The sequence below is a fragment of the Arachis stenosperma genome, chromosome 5 (genome assembly GCF_014773155.1).
Source record: "Arachis stenosperma cultivar V10309 chromosome 5, arast.V10309.gnm1.PFL2, whole genome shotgun sequence".
Taxonomy (NCBI): domain Eukaryota; kingdom Viridiplantae; phylum Streptophyta; class Magnoliopsida; order Fabales; family Fabaceae; genus Arachis; species Arachis stenosperma.
The window spans coordinates 40,852,439-40,873,901 of NC_080381.1; the positions used below are offsets into that span (position 1 = coordinate 40,852,439).

At 39.9% G+C, this 21,463-nt stretch overlaps 1 non-coding gene across 1 annotated transcript; it reads right to left on the bottom strand.

Moving 5' to 3' along the window:
* Positions 1-15,038: 15,038 nt before the first annotated feature.
* On the bottom strand, positions 15,039-15,146 carry LOC130983836 (small nucleolar RNA R71). The gene has a single exon (XR_009087809.1). It is a non-coding gene; the product is annotated as a small nucleolar RNA R71 (small nucleolar RNA).
* Between the last annotated feature and the right edge of the window lie 6,317 nt (positions 15,147-21,463).

The following is a 21,463-nucleotide window of genomic DNA, read 5'->3' on the forward strand; positions in this document are numbered from 1 at the left end:
CAAGAATTCCTTTCTTATAAAAGATTTGGTTGTCACAAGTAACAAACCCAATAAAATTTATAAACCGAAGTATTCAAACATCGAATTGTCTTCTCAAGGAATTGCAGGGAAGTATGATTTATTATTGGTTATGGAAAACAGTATTTTTGAGTTTGTTGAAAAGGGTTTGAATAAGAGAAAATAGATTGCAGGAATTAATAAATCAATTACTATAAATCTCTTGGCAAAGTATGAAAATCAGAATTCCTATCCTAGTTATCCTTATCAGGTGTGCTGAGAATTGGGTTTTAATCCCACTTAATTATCCCTTATTAAATAAAGGAAAGTCAAGTAGACTAATTAAATTGATCCTCGAGTTTCAGTTAACTTTTAGAGCGATCCAAATTAATTAGCAATTGCCAATTTCAACCACTGCTAAGTTTGATAATTCAAGTATTACCAATTAATTAACCAGAACCAAAAGCGAAGATAAATCATAAATAGAGCAAAAACAATCATGAGTCTGAAATACCTCAAATTATATTAATTAAGAAAATCCTAACATGAAAAGTTCATAAGTCAATTGGGAAACATAAATCAGATACAAATAAAAGCATTAGAGTAAATAAAAGTAGAAGAGAAACATAAATTATTGAACCTGGTATGAAGAAACAATCCTAATGACTAAAAGAAATCCTAAATAATCCTTTAAGAGGAATCCTAATCCTAAATCCTAAGAGAGAGGAGAGAACCTCTCTCTCTAAAAGCTACATCTAAAAACTAAAATTGTTAATTATTATCTGATATCTTGAGTCTCTGCATGTTGATGTGTGGAAAACGATCCAACACAAAACTCACCGGCAAGTGTACCGGGTCGCATCAAGTAATAAAACTCACGGGAGTGAGGTCGATCCCACATGGATTGAGGGATTGAGCAATTTTAGTTCAGTGGTTGATTTAGTCAAGCGAATCAAGTATTGGTTGAGTGATTTTGTATCCAACAGTAAGTAAATGACAGAAAATGTAAAGGGGGAGGGTTGAATTACAGAAATTAAAGAGAACTGAAATTAAAAGAGCTGAATCTTAAAGAACAAGAAATTAAATGACTGAAACTTAAAGTGCAAGAAATGTAAATTACAGTAACTTAAAGTGCAAGAAATATAAATTGCTTGAATGGAAAAAGGATTTGAGGACTGGGATTTCAGAATTCAAGCAAGGGAAATTAAATTGCAACAATTATCAAAGCAAGAGATGATTTGAATTCTGTTAAATCTCAAACAGAAAGGGAAATTAAATTGCAGCATGGGTTCACAGAAGAACCAGAAGGAAAATGGGATCTCAGGACTTTAGAGACTAGATAGCAAATTCTAGATTTCAATTGCCTTCCCAGATCCAAATTCACAAAGCAATTAACAAGAAATTAAAGAAGAAGCAGCAAAGGAATTGGGATTCAACTCAATTATGCAGTAGAGAAATCTCAGAGATCTTAAATGGACATTGAGACAGAAATTCCTCAATTCTTCACACCCAAGACTCAAACAAGAAAAATAACAAGTGCTCAAGCAGGAACCAGGAAGAAGAGAGATCAATTCTCCTTCCCAATTCTCTCAGATCTCAGTTCAAAGCTTTCAAAGAAAAATGAAGTTTCAAAATGTAGGAATTCAAAAATCAAAAGAAGGTTCTAATTACATCAAACTATCTCCTATTTATACACTTTCTATTCTTGGATTTTGGAATTTGGATGGGCTTTTGATTTGGTGAAGAAATTAATTAAATTGGATTTTTAATCCAATTTTTAGCCCATGAGAAAGTAGCTCCCAGGAGGCTGCCCTGCCCTTGTGGAGGGCAGAGCAGGAAATGGTGCATGCGGCTTCATGGCGTGTGCTTGGTGCATGTGATGCGTCAAGATGCTGCCCTGCCCTTGTGGAGGGCAGGGCAGAGTTGCTATGGTGCGCCAAGTGCTGTCCGTGCGCGCTTGTTGCTGGCCGAAACTCCCTTGGTGCGCGTCAATTATGCATGCTGGCCGCGCCAATTTTTGTGCCGTGCACCAAGAAATGCTGCCCTGCCCTTGTGGAGGGCAGGGCAATGTGCCAATGGTGAAGTCCCACGTTCGAAACTCGGTGGAGGCACATGCTGCTCCTTTTTCCTTGGTTTTCTTGGTACCAAAGTAACGCCTAGTTCCTTGCTTCCTCATGGTGCCGTGTTCGATTCTTAGAGATTGAAAACAAGCCAATTTTTGCTTGTTTTCCTTGTGTTTGAGTGCTACTTCTTTCCTCCTTGCTCTTGGGTTCGAAACCCATAGGAAGCACTAGGAAGCAATTTCCTTTGAATTATTTTCCATGAAAGCCCGATATTGCTTTTGAGGAGGGCAGGGCAGATTTTTTGCTTCCTTTGGTCCTTGGCATCAAATTGTGCTCCGCCCTTATTGTGGGCAGGGCAGTGATGCTTTTCAAGGCTTGGTTAATTATGCTGCTCTCCTGGAGGGCAGTGTGCTCTTGTGGAGGGCAGTGTTTTCTTCCTCCTTCTATGTTGCACCACACTTCTCATCTCTTGGTCACACTTCTTAAGCCACGTTTTTCTTCTTTTCTTCCTTTCTTCACCTAAAAGAAACCAAAACAACCAATCAAAGTATCTCTAAACTCATAAGGTTTATAATTCATTAAAAATCAATTAATTTTAGCTCAAACCTCATGATTTAGCATCAATTTAATGGTGGTTGTTTGATTTAAAGAAGTTATGCATTTTCATTCCAAATTACTTACTTAGGATGCAAGAAAGTGCATAAAGACTAGTAAAACAAGTGAAATTAGCTTGAAAAATGGGTATATGATGACCTGTCATCACAACACCAAACTTAATTCTTGCTTGTCCCCAAGCAAGCATCAAAACTAAGAGAAAATGAAATGAACAAGAAGAGCAAACACATCCTTATTAAGCATATAGCAGAACTTGATTCATGGAGTTTTTATGCAGACAATGATAACTCAGTTATTGTTGCTGTTACATAATATACATTTTTCCTCAAAGGTTTACTAAGCTTGCTGTTATAAGGTTTACTCTTTACTTTCTCCCTTGTTAACTTTTCTTTTCTCATTCTGCTTAACAAGCTTATTATTCTTTGAAGGCTTGGTGTTTAATGTTGTAGTAGTAGCCTTTGGCTTTATTTTTACTCAACATCTTTCCACCACAAACACATGGCTCACTATTTCTTCCTAGGATCATTGATGCCCAGCATCTCTTTGGATAACTAAATGTTCTGTATCTAGGTTGCTCTTTATTGTGGACTTTCAATTGGCCATCCCAAATCAGTTGATCTAAGTGACCGGGTTTTGAAATACCCCTCAGAATTTACTTATCCAAGCATATCCTAGTACAAGAACACCACAGGCATGTGTCCTAGGGTCCAAGCTATTGGTGTCCAGCCTTTATTCTTTGTTTTTCTTGCCACATTGGCTTTTTCTTCTTCCTTTTCTTTCTGTTTTATTTTTGCTCTCAAGGGATTTTTCTTCACTGATAGGAACTTTTATAACAGCAAGCTAGCTCACACTTCAATGAAAATGACATTATGCAACAATTATTTTATGAGTTATGCATTTAATCAAACACATACACCACCATTAACTTCCATTCTAACTTATGCAACATTGGATATTTACTTTCCAATTCAAACAATTCTCTTTTATTCAAGCATATGGGAAACAAAACAAAATTCAGCTAGGTGATGGATGACAAGCATTATGCAGATTAGCATACTTAATCAAACAACTTCACTTGCAACTAGATAAACACTTTAGCAGGATATATAATGGTTCCCATGTTCAAAACAATTCACAGCAGCAAGGATTAAGTTTAGATACAACGTTTGAAGTTGCAGCCCTTTGATTCTTCCTTCTGTTGTGTTTTCTTTGAGGTAAGATGCACAATATCTTCAATTGTTGACTCATGTCCTGCATAATTCTCAAAGTTGCTTGCTTCTCAAGCCCTTAATTGCATGGTTAGTATGCATAAATTGAGTGTGGCTCTTGGATTTATTTTGGCATTGAAGACACCAAACTTAATTGCTTGCCATTGCCTCTGATGCAGCAAGTTAACCATATGTGAAACCTTGTGTTCTTGCTAAAGGTTATGGGATTAAAGCTAGAAAGCAGTTAAATAGTTGGATAATTTGTTTGATTGCTTGGAGCTAACATTATGCAAGAGGTGAGAATGTGCTTTTAAATGAGATTTTTGGTGGAACACCAAACTTAGAATCTTTCATTCTCCCTTAAATTGTTTTGGTGTGCAACACCAAACTTAGCTCCTTACAATGCATACCAATTATTCAACATTTTTATTGAAAAAGCTATGAAAAGAAAACTACCTCAGGTTGGGTTGCCTCCCAACAAGTGCTTCTTTATTGTCACTAGCTTGACATCTTCTATTTTTACTTCAAGAAGGATTTAGATTCTGAACCTCTTTTTCCTTGTCCCATTGTCCTCCTAGGTATAGCTTTGCTCTGTGACCATTTGCTGTGAATCGACTCTTTGTTGCTTCGTCTAGCAATTCAATACTCCCATAAGGAAAGACCTTAGTTACCAAATATGGACCAGTCCACTTAGATTTAAGCTTGCCAGGGAATATCTTGAGTCTTGAGTTGTACAATAGTACTTGTTGCCCAGGTTTGAATTCTTTCTTCAAGATCTTCCTGTCATGCCACCTCTTGGCTTTTTCCTTGTATATCTTAGTATTTTCATAGGCTTCTAGCCTAAATTCATCCAGCTCATTTAGCTGTAACAACCTTTTCTCCCCTGCTGTTTCAGAGTCAAGGTTTAGGAGTTTAGTAGCCCAAAAGGCTTTATGTTCAAGCTCTACAGGGAGGTGACAAGATTTGCCATATAATAGCTGAAAGGGGGACTTCCCAATGGGAGTTTTGAAAGCTGTCCTGTACGCCCAGAGTGCATCTTCCAACTTCCTAGCCCAATCCTTTCTTGTGCTTCCTACTGTTTTCTCTAGGATTTTTTTCAATTCTCTATTTGCTAACTCAGCCTGCCCATTAGTCTGAGGGTGATATGGTGTGGCTACTTTATGAATAACTCCATATTTATGAAGAAGTTTCTCCATTTGTTTGTTACAAAAATGACCACCACCATCACTAATAAGACCCTTGGGTACCCCATATCTAGTAAAAATGTGCTTCTTGAGGAATTGAAGGACAATTTGTGCATCACAAGTAGTTGTGGCTATGGCTTCCACCCACTTTGAAACATACTCCACTGCTACCAAGATATATCTGAAAGAATAGGAAGGGGGAAAGGGTCCCATGAAATCAATGCCCCATAGATTAAATAATTCTAATTCCAAAATGAAATTCTGCGGCATCTCATTCCTTCTTGTCAATCCTCCTGCTCTCTGGCATTCATTACATTGGTGGACAAACTCTCTGGCATCTTTGAAGATAGTTGGCCAATAGAACCCACTTTGTAATATCTTTGCAGCTGTTCTTTCTGGACCAAAATGTCCACCATAAGCTGAGCCATGGCAATGCCACAATATATCTCTTATTTCACTCTCAGGGACACATCTCCTAATTACTCCATCAGAACATCTCTTGAACAGAAAAGGTTCATCCCACAAGAACTTCCTTGCTTCATTGATTAGCTTCTTCACTTGTTGCTTAGTGAATTCTTGAGGTATCTTTCTCCCCACTTTATAGTTTGCTATGTCAGCAAACCAAGGTGTTTGTTGAACCTGCAATAGGTGTTCATCTAGGAAGCTTTCATTCACAGGTTGTGAGGCTTCTTGAATTGTTTCTTGTGGCAGCCTTGACAAATGATCAGCAACTCGGTTTTTAGTGCCTTTCCTGTCCCTTACCTCAATGTCAAACTCCTGTAGGAGTAGTATCCACCTGATAAGTCTTGGTTTAGCATCCTGCTTTGACATCAAATACTTGAGGGCAGCATGGTCAGTATAAACCACAATTTTAGATCCTATCAAGTATGATCTGAACTTATCAAATGCATAAACTACAGCTAATAATTCCTTCTCTGTTGTGGTGTAAATTTTTTGAGCCTCATTCAACACCTTACTTGCATAATATATGACATGATGCAAGTTTCCCTTCTTTTGTTCAAGTACAGCACCAATTGCAATATCACTTGCATCACACATGAGTTCAAAGGGTAGTTCCCAATCCGGAGGTGTGATAATTGGTGCTGTTGTGAGTTTGTGTTTTAAAGTTTCAAAGGCGTGCTGGCAATTTTCATCAAAAACAAAAGGATTATCAATCATTAACAGATTACTCAAAGGTTTGGCTATTTTAGAAAAATCCTTGATAAACCTTCTATAAAATCCTGCATGCCCCAAGAAACTTCTAACAGATTTCACATTAGTTGGTGGAGGGAGCTTTTCTATAATTTCCACCTTTGCCTTGTCAACCTCTATCCCTTTTCTTGAAACTTTATGACCAAGAAAAATCCCCTCGGGCACCATGAAATGACACTTCTCCCAGTTCAAAACCAAATTAGTTTCTTGGCACCGTTTCAAGACAAGAGTTAGATGTTTCAGGCAAGTATTGAAATTGTCACCAAAAATAGAAAAGTCGTCCATAAAAACCTCTAAAAACTTTTCGACCATATCTGAAAAAATGGAGAGCATACACGTTTGAAAAGTGGCTGGGGCATTGCATAGTCCAAATGGCATTCTTCTATAAGCGAAAACTCCAAATGGACATGTGAATGAAGTCTTTTCTTGGTCTTTTGGATCTACCACTATCTGATTATACCCAGAATAGCCATCCAGGAAGCAATAGTAAGCATGGCCGGCCAATCTTTCAAGCATCTGGTCAATGAAAGGAAGTGGGAAATGACATTTGCGTGTGGCATCATTCAGCCTCCTATAGTCAATACACATCCTCCATCCTGTCACAGTTCTTGTGGGAATGAGTTCATTTTTCTCATTAATAATGACTGTCATTCCACCCTTCTCTGGTACCACTTGGACTGGGCTTATCCATGAGCTATCAGAGATACGATATATTATCCCTGCATTCCACAATTTCATTACTTCCTTCTGGACGACTTCCTTCATTGCAGGATTTAACCTTCTTTGAGGTTGAACTACTGCTTTGGAATTGTCCTCCAAGAGGATTTTATGCATACACACTGCAGGGCTAATGCCTTTCAGATCATCAATGGTCCATCCTAAAGCATCCTTGTGAGCTCTGAGTACATCAAGAAGCTCTCCTTCTTCTTTCTTTGTCAGGGATGAATTGATGATCACTGGGAAACTCTCTGATGTGCCAAGGAATGCATATTTGAGATGGGTGGGTAATGGCTTCAGTTCTTGTTTTTGCACTTCTTCCTTCTTGCTTGGTTTCACCTCCTTGTCAATAGAAATCTCAGCTGCGTGTTCCTCTACTGTCTCTTGATTAATTTCTTCTTCTTGCTCATGCTGATTAGTGTCTAACATTTCTTCCACCAGGCTCTCTATCATATCCACCCTCAGGTAATCTTCTTGCTCAGGAGGGTGTTGCATTGACTTGAAAACATTTATGATCATTTGCTCATTGTGTACTCTGAAGATCATTTCTCCTTTTTCCACATCTATAATGGCTCTTGCAGTTGCTAGAAATGGTCTTCCCAAGATGATTGAATTGTTTCCTTCCTCGTCGGTGTCCAAGATCACAAAATCCGCAGGGAAGATAAACTCCCCAACCTTCACTAACAGATTTTCCACAATTCCATTAGGTGTCTTGATTGATCTGTCGGCCATGACTAGTGACATCCTAGTGGGTTTGAGTTCTTCTATAGCAAGCTTCCTCATCATGGACAGGGGCATTAAGTTGATACTAGCTCCAAGATCACAGAGAGCTTTGTCCAAGGTTAGTTTGCCTATGGTGCATGATACTACAAAACTCCCTGGATCTTTAAGCTTTGGTGGAATTCCTTTTTGAAGCACAGCGCTACATTCCTCACTGAGCATTACCGTCTCCTTCTCATTCCAGTCTCTTTTCTTGTTGATGAGCTCCTTTAAGAACTTGGCATATAGAGGCATTTGCTCCAATACCTCAGCCAAAGGTATGTTGATTTCCAGCTTCTTGAAAGTCTCAAGGAATTTGTGGAAATGTTGATCCTTTGCTTCTTTTTGGAATCTCTGTGGATAGGGTAGTGAAGGTGTAGGACTCTTTTCCACTTGCTGCTATTTTGGATTTGGTTCTTCCATGATCTGCTTTCCCTTCTTTAAATTCTGTGGTTGGTTGTTCTCTTCTGTGAGCTTTTCTGGGACATTCTTGCTTGTTATGTCCTTGTTGTTAGCTCCATCTTTCTCTGTTGGCTCTTTGTCATTCTCCATAAGTTTCTTGGTTGCTCTTTGGTTGCCATCCACCAATGTCTTTCCACTCCTTAATTGCACGGCTTTGCATTCTTCTTTTGGATTAGGAATGGTATCACATGGTAGTGAGCTTGAAGGTCTCTCTATAGAAATCTGCTTGGAGATTTGTCCAATCTGCCTTTCTAGGCTCTTCATGGAAGCTTTTTGGTTCTTTGTTGTCAATTCTTGGTTCTTCATCATCTTCTCCATGAGCAGCTCTAGATTAGTAATCCTCTGAGAGTCTTGTGAGATTGGTTAGTTTTGGGGTGTTGATGGATGATGGTAAGTGTTTTGGTTAGTTGGTTGGTTATTGGGTGGATAATGGTTAGAGTTGGGGTAATTATTTTGGGGTTTTCTGTAAAAGTTTTGGTTAGTTGGCTGCTGGTTGTGATTTTGGTTGTTTCTTGGAGTGTTTTGAGCTGAGTTTCTTTGCCATGGTTGTTGGTTTTGGTTGTGGTTGTCTCCCCACCTAAGGTTTGGGTGGTTTTTCCAGGATGGATTGTAGGTGTCACCATACACTTCATTTGATCCAGAATTTTGGTTGTTCATATAGTGTACTTGCTCTTGTTGCTGTTCTTCTTGGTTCTCTTCATTCTGCCCCCAAGGAGTTGATGGTTAGCTTGTGGCACTCACTGATGCAACCTGAAGGTTATCAATTCTCTTGGCCATTTGCTCAAATTGTTGCTGAATCTGTTGCTGCATCACTTTGTGTTGAGCCAAAATTGTATCCACTCCTTCTAATTCTAACACTCCCTTCCTCTGTGATGGTTGGCGTTGCCTTTGGTGAGCAAAGAAATATTGGTTGTTAGCCACCATATCAATGAGGTTCTGAGCTTCCTCTACAGTTTTCATCAATTGCAATGATCCCCCAGCTGAGTGATCAAGTGCCTCTTGAGCTTTCAGAGTAAGTCCTTCATAGAAGTTCTGCAACTTATCCCACTCAGTGAACATCTCTGGTGGACATTTCCTCAGCAGAGCCTTATATCTTTCCCATGCTTCATATAAATTTTCAGCATCCATTTGAGTGAATGTCTGCACCTCAGTCTTCAATCTTATGATCCTTTGAAGGGGATAGAATTTGGCAAGAAACTTGCTCACCAAATCATCCCAAGTGTTGATGCTTTCCTTTGGAAATGTTTCTAGCCATTGAGTGGCTTTGTCCCTGAGAGAGAATGGAAAGAGCAGTAACTTGTAACTGTCAGGAGGCACACCATTGGTTTTGACAGTGTCACAAATCCTCAAGAAGGTAGATAGATGTTGATTCGGGTCCTCCAATGGCCCTCCTCCAAAAGAGCAGTTGTTTTGGACCAATGTGATGAGTTGTGGCTTTAGTTCAAAGTTGTTTGCATTGACATTAGGGGTAAGAATGCTACTCCCACAATGTCTAGCATTTGCAAATGTGTAAGAAGCCAGTACTCTTCTTTGTTGCGGGTTATTGTTGGCCCCTCCTTCTGGTTGATTGAGATTTGATGGATCTCCTTCCATTTCTTGGAATTTCTCCTCAGATTCTTCCTCTCCAATAACGTTCTTCCCTCTTTCAGCTCTTCTTATTCTTCGAAGAGTTCTTTGGTCAATTTTAGAGAGAATAGGGGAAGCTCTTCCTGTCCCTGACATACAAACGCACAACAAGAAACACATAGATCCAGAAAACCAGTGAAACTTCAATCTATTGCTAGAATGAAGTTTTAGTTAGTTTAAGCAAAAATTCAAACAGTTAGTGTGTTAGTTAAAAATAAAGACAAAGTGCTTGATCTAGATCTCCACTTCACTTAATCATTGTCAATCTATTTCAATCCCCGGCAACGGCGCCAAAAACTTGATGTGTGGAAAACGATCCAACACAAAACTCACCGGCAAGTGTACCGGGTCGCATCAAGTAATAAAACTCACGGGAGTGAGGTCGATCCCACATGGATTGAGGGATTGAGCAATTTTAGTTCAGTGGTTGATTTAGTCAAGCGAATCAAGTATTGGTTGAGTGATTTTGTATCCAACAGTAAGTAAATGACAGAAAATATAAAGGGGGAGGGTTGAATTGCAGAAATTAAAGACAACTGAAATTAAAAGAGCTGAATCTTAAAGAACAAGAAATTAAATGACTGAAACTTAAAGTGCAAGAAATGTAAATTGCAGTAACTTAAAGTGCAAGAAATATAAATTGCTTGAATGGAAAAAGGATTTGAGGACTGGGATTTCAGAATTCAAGCAAGGGAAATTAAATTGCAACAATTATCAAAGCAAGAGATGATTTGAATTCTGTCAAATCTCAAACAAAAAGGGAAATTAAATTGCAGCAGGGGTTCACAGAAGAACCAGAAGAAAAATGGGATCTCAGGACTTCAGAGACTAGATAGCAAATTCTAGATCTCAATTGCCTTCCCAGATCCAAATTCACAAAGCAATTAACAAGAAATTAAAGAAAAAGCAGCAAAGGAATTGGGATTCAACTCAATTATGCAGTAGAGAAATCTCAGAGATCTTAAATAGAGATTGAGACAGAAATTCCTCAATTCTTCACACCCAAGACTCAAACAAGAAAAATAACAAGTGCTCAAGCAGGAACCAGGAAGAAGAGAGATCAATTCTCCTTCCCAATTCTCTCAGATCTCAGTTCAAAGCTTTCAAAGAAAAATGAAGTTTCAAAATGTAGGAATTCAAAAATCAAAAGAAGGTCCTAATTACATCAAACTATCTCCTATTTATACACTTTCTATTCTTGGATTTTGGAATTTGGATGGGCTTTTGATTTGGTGAAGAAATGAATTAAATTGGATTTTTAATCCAATTTTTAGCCCATGAGAAAGTAGCTCCCAGGAGGCTGCCCTGCCCTTGTGGAGGGCAGAGCAGGAAATGGTGCATGCGGCTTCATGGCGTGTGCTTGGTGCGTGTGATGCGTCAAGATGCTGCCCTGCCCTTGTGGAGGGTGATGAGCGGATAATTTGTACGCTTTTTGGCATTATTTTTAGTATGTTTTTAGTATGATCTAGTTAGTTTTTAGTATATTTTTATTAGTTTTTAGTTAAAATTCACTTTTCTGGACTTTACTATGAGTTTGTGTGTTTTTCTGTGATTTCAGGTATTTTCTGGCTGAAATTGAGGGATCTGAGCAAAAATCTGATCCAGAGACTCAAAAGGACTGCAGATGCTGTTGGATTCTGACCTCCCTGCACTCGAAGTAGATTTTCTGGAGCTACAGAAGCCCAATTGGCGCGCTCTCAACGGCGTTGAAAAGTAGACATCCTGGGCTTTCTAGCAATATATGATACTCCATACTTTGCCCAAGATTTGATGGCCCAAACCGGCGTTCAAAGTCACCTCAAGAAATTCCAGCGTTAAACGCCGGAACTGGCACCTAAATGGGAGTTAAACGCCCAAACTGGCATAAAAGCTGGCGTTTAACTCCAAGAGGAGTCTCTACACGAAAAATGCTTCATTGCTCAGCCCAAGCACACACCAAGTGGGCCCGAAAGTGGATCTTTATGTCATTTACTCATCTTTGTACACCTTAGGCTACTAGTTTTCTATAAGTAGGACCTTGTACTATTGTATTTGACATCTTGGTAGCTATCTTTGAGTTTTATGCTATCTTAGATCATTTGGGAGGCTGGCCTCACGGCCATGCCTAGACCTTGTTCTTATGTATTTTCAACGGTGGAGTTTCTACACACCATAGATTAAGGTGTGGAGCTCTGCTGTACCTCGAGTATTAATGCAATTACTATTGTTCTTCTATTCAATTCTGCTTGTTCTTTGTCCAAGATATCACTTGTTCTTCAACTTGATGAATGTGATGATCCGTGACACTCATCATCATTCTCACTCATGAACAAGGTGACTGACAACCACTCTTGTTCTACAAGCAATCAAAGCTCCAGTGAATATCTCTTGGATTCCTGATAACACGATGCATGGTTGATCGCCTGACAACCGAGTGCTCGCCTGACAAATGAGCCAGCCATTCCGTGAGATCAGAGTCTTCGTGGTATAGGCGAGAACTGATGGCGGCATTCAAGAGAATCCGGAAGGTCTAACCTTGTCTGTGGTATTCTGAGTAGGATTCAATGATTGAATGACTGTGACGTGCTTCAAACTCCTGAAGGCGGGGCGTTAGTGACAGACGCAAAAGAATCACTGGATTCTATTCCGGCCTGATTGAGAACCGACAGATGGATAGCCGTGCCGTGACAGGGTGCGTTGAACATTTCCAATGAGAGGATGGGAGGTAGCCACTGACAACGGTGAAACCCTTGCATAAGCTTGCCATGGAAAGGAGTAAGAAGGATTGGATGAAGACAGTAGGAAAGCAGAGAGACGGAAGGGAAGGCATCTTCATGCGCTTATCTGAAGCTCTCACCAATGATATACATAAGTATCTCTATCTTTATCTTTATGCTTTATTCGTTTATCACTATACCCATTTGAGTCTGCCTGACTGAGATTTACAAGGTGACCATAGCTTGCTTCATACCAACAATCTCCGTGGGATCGACCCTTACTCACGTAAGGTATTACTTGGACGACCCAGTGCACTTGCTGGTTAGTTGTGCGAAGTTGTGTTTATGCCATGGTATTGAACACCAAGTCTTTGGAACCATTACCGGTAATTATTTGAATATGGACAAAGTAGTGATCACAATTTCGTGCACCAAGTTTTTGGCGCCGTTGCCGGGGATTGTTCGTGTATGGACAACTGACGGTTCATCTTGTTGCTTAGATTAGGTATTTTTTTTTCAGAGTTCTTAAGAATGAATTCTAGTATTTCATGATGATCTGTGGAAATCTGGCTGGCTGAGAAGCCATGTCTAATTTCATTGGACCGAGGTTTCAACTAATCATCACAATAGCTTGTTGATCTCTATCAATCTTGCTTTTGGAGCAGTGATCTGCTAAGGCTTGGCTGGCCTTTGGCCATGTCTAGTGTTTTGGACCGAAGCTTTCTTTGAAAGCTTGGCTGGCTGTGAAGCCATGTCTAATTCCTGGACCGGAGTCTTAGACTAGCATTGCACTGATTCCTGGAATTCTCATTAAGAATTTTGATACCTTTTCCCACTTAATTTTCGAAAAAAAAAATCCAAAAAAATTACAAAATCATAAAAAAACAAAAAAAAATATATTATATTTCTTATTGAGACACTAGTCTCATCTTAAGTTTGGTGTCAATTGCATACATTCATGTGTCTTAAGGATCTTCAAATAATTCTTGATGATTTCTTACTCTGATCTTTGAATTCTTTTGACTTGAGTGTTTATGTGTCTCATATAGTGTCAGTAGTATACAAACTGCTAAGTTTGGTGTCTTGCATGCATTGTTATTTGATTCTTGTTGCATTTTGATTATAAAAAAATCCAAAAATATTTTTAATTTGCATCTTTTCAAGTCAATAATACCAAGAATTGAAGATTCAGAACATACTGCAGAGGAATTACACAGAAAAAGCTGGGCGTTCAAAACGCCCAGTGAAGAAGGACAGACTGGCGTTTAAACGCCAGCCAGGGTACCTGGCTGGGCGTTTAACGCCAGGATGGCAAAGGGGGAAGATTTTGTTTTCAAATCAATTTTTTTTTTTTCAAGTTTTCAAAGTTTTTCAAAGTCAATTTCTTTCCTTTTTCAAAGATACTTACTAACAATTAATGATTTGATTGAACATCTCAAATTTGTTGCCTTTTCTGTTGAGAAAGGTTTAATGTTTGAATCATATCTTTTCTTGTTAGGCAAGTCACTAATTTTCAAAATCAAATCTTTTAAAAAAAATTGTTTTCAAAACATATCTTTTAAAATTGTTTTCAAATCAAATTTTTTCAATCATATCTTTTTAATCACATCTTTTTCAAAATAAGTTTTCAATCAAATCTTTTTGATTCCTAATTTCAAAATCTTTTTCAAAAATCACTCGATTTCTTTTCCACTTTCAATTTTCGAAAATTATCAATCAATTTTTAAAATGTTTTTGACATCTTTCTAATTAATTTTTGAAAATTCTCTTCCCTCCTTCTCACATCCTTCTATTTATGGAGTACTACTCCTTCTTAATGCACAATTCGAACTCTATCTAATCAAGTTCGAATTCTTCTACCTTCTTTCTTCTACTTTTCTTTTCCTCTGACACCTCAAGGAATCTCTATACTGTGACATAGAGGATTCCACATTTTCGTGTTCTCTTCTCTTTCATATGAGCAGGAGCAAAGACAAAGGCATTCTTGTTGAAACTGACCCTGAACCTGAAAGGACCTTGAAGCAAAAGCTAAGAGAAGCTAAGGCTCAACTCTCTGTTGAGGACCTGACCGAATTCTTCAAGGAAGAAGAACCCATGGCAGCCGAAAACAACAACAATGCCAACAATGCAAGGAAGGTGCTGGGTGACTTTACTGCACCTACTCCCAATTTCTATGGGAGAAGCATCTCTATCCCTGCCATTGGAGCAAACAACTTTGAGCTTAAGCCTCAATTAGTTTCTCTAATGCAACAGAATTGCAAGTTCCATGGACTTCCAATGGAAGATCCTCATCAATTTTTAGCTGAGTTCTTGCAAATCTATGACACAGTCAAGACTAATGGGGTTGACCCTGAGGTCTACAGACTGATGCTATTCCCTTTTGCTGTAAGAGACAGAGCTAGAATATGGTTGGACTCACAACCTAAAGATAGCCTGGACTCTTGGGAAAAGCTAGTCAATGCCTTCTTGGCAAAGTTCTTTCCACCTCAAAAATGGAGTAAGCTTAGAGTGGAAGTCCAAACCTTCAGACAGAAGGATGGAGAATCCCTCTATGAAGCTTGGGAAAGATACAAACAATTAATCAGAAAATGTCCCTCAGGCATGCTTTCTGAATGGAGCATCATAGGTATTTTCTATGATGGTCTCTCTGAACTATCCAAGATGTCTTTGGATAGCTCTGCTGGAGGATCTCTTCATCTGAAGAAGACGCCTACAGAGGCTCAAGAACTAATTGAGATGGTTGCAAATAACCAATTCATGTACACTTCTGAAAGGAATCCTGTGAACAATGGGACAAGTCAGAAGAAAGGAGTTCTTGAGATTGATGCTCTAATGCCATACTGGCTCAGAATAAGATATTGACTCAACAAGTCAATTTGATTTCTCAAAGTCTGTCTGGAATGCAAAATGCACCAAGCAGTACTAAGGATGCTTCATCTGAGGAAGAAGCTTATGATCCTGAGAACCCTTCAATGGAAGAGGTGAATTACCTAGGAGAACCCTATGGAAACACCTATAATTCTTCATGGAGAAATCACCCAAATTTCTCATGGAAGAATCAAGAGAGACCTCAACAAGGTTTCAATAATAATAATAATGGTGAAAGAAGCAGGTTTAGCAATGGCAAGCCTTTTTCATCATCTTCTCAGCAACAGACAGAGAATTCTAAGCAGAACCCCTCTGACTTAGCAACCATGGTCTCTGATCTAATCAAAACCACTCAAAGTTTCATGACTGAAACAAGGTCCTCCATTAGGAATTTGGAGGCACAAGTGGGACAGCTGAGCAAGAAAGTTACTGAACTCCCTCCTAGTACTCTCCCAAGTAATACAGAAGAAAATCCAAAAGGAGAGTGCAAAGCCATAACCATGGCCGAATATGGAGAGGAAAGAGAGGAGGTGGACGCCACTGAGGAAGACCTCAATGGGCGTGCACCAACCTCCTCTGAGTTCCCCAATGAGGAACCATGGGAATCTGAGGCTCAAAATGAGACCATAGAGATTCCATTGGACTTACTTCTGCCTTTCATGAGCTCTGATGAGTATTCTTCCTCTGAAGAGGATGAGTATGTCACTGAAGAGCAAGTTGCTAAATACCTTAGAGCAATCATGAAGCTGAATGACAAGTTATTTGGAAATGAGTCTTGGGAAGATGAACCTCCCTTGCTCACCAAAGAACTGGATGGCTTGTCTAGGCAGAAATTACCTCAAAAGAGACAAGATCCTGGGAAGTTTTCAATACCTTGTACCATAGGCACCATGACCTTCAAGAAGGCTCTGTGTGACTTAGGGTCAAGTGTAAACCTCATGCCTCTCTCTGTAATGGAGAAGCTAGGGATCTTTGAGGTACAAGCTGCAAGAATCTCATTGGAGATGGCAGACAACTCAAGAAAACAAGCTCATGGACTTGTAGAGAATGTTTTGGTAAAAGTTGAAGACCATTACATCCCTACTGATTTCATAGTCCTAGAGACTGGGAAGTGCAAGGATGAATCCATCATCCTTGGCAGACCCTTCCTAGCCACAGCAAAAGCTGTGATTGATGTTGATAGAGGTGAACTGATCATTCAAGTGAATGAAAAATCCTTGGTGTTTAAGGCTCAAGGATATCCCTCTGTCACCATGGAGAAGAAGCATGAAGAGCTTCTCTCAAATCAGAGACAAATAGAGCCCCCACAGTCAAACTCTAAGTTTGGTGTTGGGAGGCCACAACCAAACTCTAAGTTTGGTGTTGAACCCCCACATTCAAACTCTAAGTTTGGTGTTGGGAGGTTCCCACATTGCTCTGAGTATCTGTGAGGCTCCATGAGAGCCCTCTGTCAAGCTACTGACATTAAAGAAGCGCTTGTTGGGAGGCAACCCAATGATTATATTTTATCTATTTCCCTTTGTTATTTTATGTTTTTTGTAGGTTGATGATCATAAGAAGTCACAAAATCCATTGAAAAAGCAAAAACAAAATGAAAAACAGGAAGAAAAATAGCACACCCTGGAGGAAGAACCCACTGGCGTTTAAACGCCAGTGAGGCTAGCAGTTGGGCGTTTAACGCCCAGTCTGGCACCATTCTGGGCGTTTAACGCCAGAAAGGGGCACCAGACTGGCGTTAAACGCCAGAAAAGGGCAAGAACCTGGCGTTAAACGCCAGGAATGGGCACCAGCCCGGCGTTTAACGCCAGAAATGGCTCAAAACGTGATTTTGAGCAACATTTGGTGCAGGGATGACTTTTCCTTGACACCACAGGATCTGTGGACCCCACAGGATCCCCACCTACCCCACCACCACCCTCTCTCTTCTTCCCCCATTCACCAATCACCTCAATACCTCTTCCCCAAAAACCCTTCACCTATCAAATCCCATCTTTCTCTTCACCACTCACATCCATCCTTCACAAAACCCCACCAACCTCACCCTTCAAAATTCAAACCACTTTCCCTCCCAAACCCACCCATAATGGCCGAACCCCTTCTCCCCTCTCTCCTATAAATACCCTTCTTCACTCCTTCATTTTCACACAACCTAAACACCACTTCTCCCCCATCTTTGGCCGAATACACTAAGCCATTCCCTTCCTCCTCATTTCTTCTTCTTCTACTCTCTTCTTTCTTTTTTTGCTCGAGGACGAGCAAACCTTTTAAGTTTGGTGTGGTAAAAGCGTTGCTTTTTTGTTTTCCATAACCATTTATGGCATCCAAGGCCGGAGAAACCTCTAGAAAGAGGAAAGGGAAGGCAAAAGCTTCCACCTCCGAGTCATGAGAGATGGATAGATTCATCTCAAGGGTGCATCAAGACCACTTCTATGAAGTTGTGGCCTTGAAGAAGGTGATCCCCGAGGTCCCCTTTTCACTCAAAAGGGGTGAATATCCGGAGATCCGCCATGAGATCCGAAGAAGAGGTTGGGAAGTGCTTACCAACACCATTCAACAAGTCGGAATCTTGATGGTTCAAGAGTTCTATGCCAATGCATGGATCACCAAGAACCATGATCAAAGTATGAACCCGGATCCAAAGAATTATCTTACAATGGTTCGGGGGAAATACTTGGATTTTAGTCCGGAAAATGTAAGTTTAGCATTCAACTTGCCCATGATGCAAGGAGATGCACATCCTTACACTAGAAGGGTCAACTTTGATCAAAGGTTGGACCAAGTCCTCACAGTTATATGTGAAGAGGGCGCACAATGGAAGAGAGATTCAAGAGGCAAGCCGGTTCAATTGAGAAGGCATGACCTCAAGCCCATGGCTAGAGGATGGTTGGAGTTCATTCAACGCTCAATCATTCCCACTAGCAACCGGTCCGAAGTTACTCTAGACCGGGCCATCATGATTCATAGCATCATGATTGGAGAAGAAGTGGAATTTCATGAGGTTATAGCCCAAGAACTCTACAAGGTGGCGGACAAGTCTTCCACCTTGGCAAGGCTAGCCTTTCCTCATCTCATTTGTCACCTCTGTTATTCAGTTGGAGTTGACATAGAAGGAGACACCCCCATTGATGAGGACAAGCCCATCACCAAGAAAAGGATGGAGCAAACAAGAGACCCCTCTCATCATGAGATCCCTGAGATACCTCAAGGGATGCACTTTCCTCCACAAGACTATTGGGAGCAAGTAAACACCTCCCTAGGAGAATTGAGTTCCAACATGGGACAACTAAGGGTGGAGCACCAAGAACATTCCATCCTCCTCCATGAAATTAGAGAAGATCAAAGAATCATGAGAGAGGAGCAACAAAGACAAGGAAGAGACATTGAGGAGCTCAAGCACTCCATAAGACCTTCAAGAGGAAGAACAAGCCGCCATCACTAAGGTGGACCCGTTCTTTAATCTCCTTGTTCTTTATTTTCTTGTTTTTCGAAACTTTATGCTTTATGTTTATCTATGTTTGTGTCTTATGATCATTAGTGTCTTAGTGTCTATGCCTTAAAGTTATGAATTTCCTATGAATCCATCACCTTTCTTAAATAAAAAAATGTTCTTAATTGAAAAAGATAAGAATTGCATGAATTCTAAATTTTATAACAGTTTAATTATATTGATGTGGTGGCAATACTTTTGTTCTCTGAATGTATGCATGAACAGTGCATATGTCTTTTGAATTTGTGGTTCATGGATGTTGGATCTTGAAAGAATGATGAAAAAGGAGACATGTTACTGAGGATCTGAAAAATCATAAAAATGATTCTTGAAGCAAGAAAAAGCAGTGAATACAAAAAAAAAAGAGGAAGCAAGCGAAAAAAAAAGAAAAAAAAAACCGAAAAAAAAAAGAAGAGAAGGAAAAGAGAAAAAGAAAGAAAAAGAAAGAAATAAAGTTGTGATCCAAGGCAAAAAGAGTGTGCTTAAGAACCCTGGACACCTCTAATTGGGGACTTTAGCAAAGCTGAGTCACAATCTGAAAAGGTTCACACAATTATGTGTCTGTGGCATGTATGTATCCGGTGGTAATACTGGAAGACAGAGTGCTTTGGGCCACGGCCAAGACTCAATAAGTAGCTGTGTTCAAGAATCATCATACTTAACTAGGAGAATCAATAACACTATCTGGATTCTGAGTTCCTAAAGAAGCCAATCATTCTGAATTCCAAAGGATAGAGTGAGATGCCAAAACTATTCAGAGGCAAAAAGCTAAAAGCCCCGCTCATCTAATTAATACTGATTTTCATAGATGTTTTTGGAGTTCATTGCATATTCTCTTCTTTTTATCTTATTTGATCTTCAGTTGCTTGGGGACAAGCAACAATTTAAGTTTGGTGTTGTGATGAGCGGATAATTTGTACGCTTTTTGGCATTGTTTTTAGTATGTTTTTAGTATGATCTAGTTAGTTTTTAGTATATTTTTATTAGTTTTTAGTTAAAATTCACTTTTCTGGACTTTACTATGAGTTTGTGTGTTTTTCTGTGATTTCAGGTATTTTCTGGCTGAAATTGAGGGATCTGAGCAAAAATCTGATCCAGAGACTCAAAAGGACTGCAGATGCTGTTGGATTCTGACCTCCCTGCACTCGAAGTGGATTTTCTGGAGCTACAGAAGCCCAATTGGCGCGCTCTCAACGGCGTTGGAAAGTAGACATCCTGGGCTTTCCAGCAATATATGATAGTCCATACTTTGCCCAAGATTTGATGGCCCAAACCGGCGTTCAAAGTCACCTCAAGAAATTCCAGCGTTAAACGCCGGAACTGGCACCTAAATGGGAGTTAAACGCCCAAACTGGCATAAAAGCTGGCGTTTAACTCCAAGAGGAGTCTCTACACGAAAAATGCTTCATTGCTCAGCCCAAGCACACACCAAGTGGGCCCGGAAGTGGATCTTTATGTCATTTACTCATCTTTGTACACCTTAGGCTACTAGTTTTCTATAAGTAGGACCTTGTACTATTGTATTTGACATCTTGGTAGCTATCTTTGAGTTTTATGCTATCTTAGATCATTTGGGAGGCTGGCCTCATGGCCATGCCTAGACCTTGTTCTTATGTATTTTCAACGGTGGAGTTTCTACACACCATAGATTAAGGTGTGGAGCTTTGCTGTACCTCGAGTATTAATGCAATTACTATTGTTCTTCTATTCAATTCCGCTTGTTCTTTGTCCAAGATATCACTTGTTCTTCAACTTGATGAATGTGATGATCCGTGACACTCATCATCATTCTCACTCATGAACAAGGTGACTGACAACCACTCTTGTTCTACAAGCAATCAAAGCTCCAGTGAATATCTCTTGGATTCCTGATAACACGATGCATGGTTGATCGCCTGACAACCGAGTGCTCGCCTGACAAACGAGCCAGCCATTCCGTGAGATCAGAGTCTTCGTGGTATAGGCGAGAACTGATGGCGGCATTCAAGAGAATCCGGAAGGTCTAACCTTGTCTGTGGTATTCTGAGTAGGATTCAATGATTGAATGACTGTGACGTGCTTCAAACTCCTGAAGGCGGGGCGTTAGTGACAGACGCAAAAGAATCACTGGATTCTATTCCGGCCTGATTGAGAACCGACAGATGGATAGCCGTGCCGTGACAGGGTGCGTTGAACATTTCCAATGAGAGGATGGGAGGTAGCCACTGACAACGGTGAAACCCTTGCATAAGCTTGCCATGGAAACGAGTAAGAAGGATTGGATGAAGACACAGGAAAGCAGAGAGACGGAAGGGAAGGCATCTTCATGCGCTTATCTGAAGCTCTCACCAATGATATACATAAGTATCTCTATCTTTATCTTTATGCTTTATTCGTTTATCACTATACCCATTTGAGTCTGCCTGACTGAGATTTACAAGGTGACCATAGCTTGCTTCATACCAACAATCTCCGTGGGATCGACCCTTACTCACGTAAGGTATTACTTGGACGACCCAGTGCACTTGCTGGTTAGTTGTGCGAAGTTGTGTTTATGCCATGGTATTGAGCACCAAGTCTTTGGAGCCAT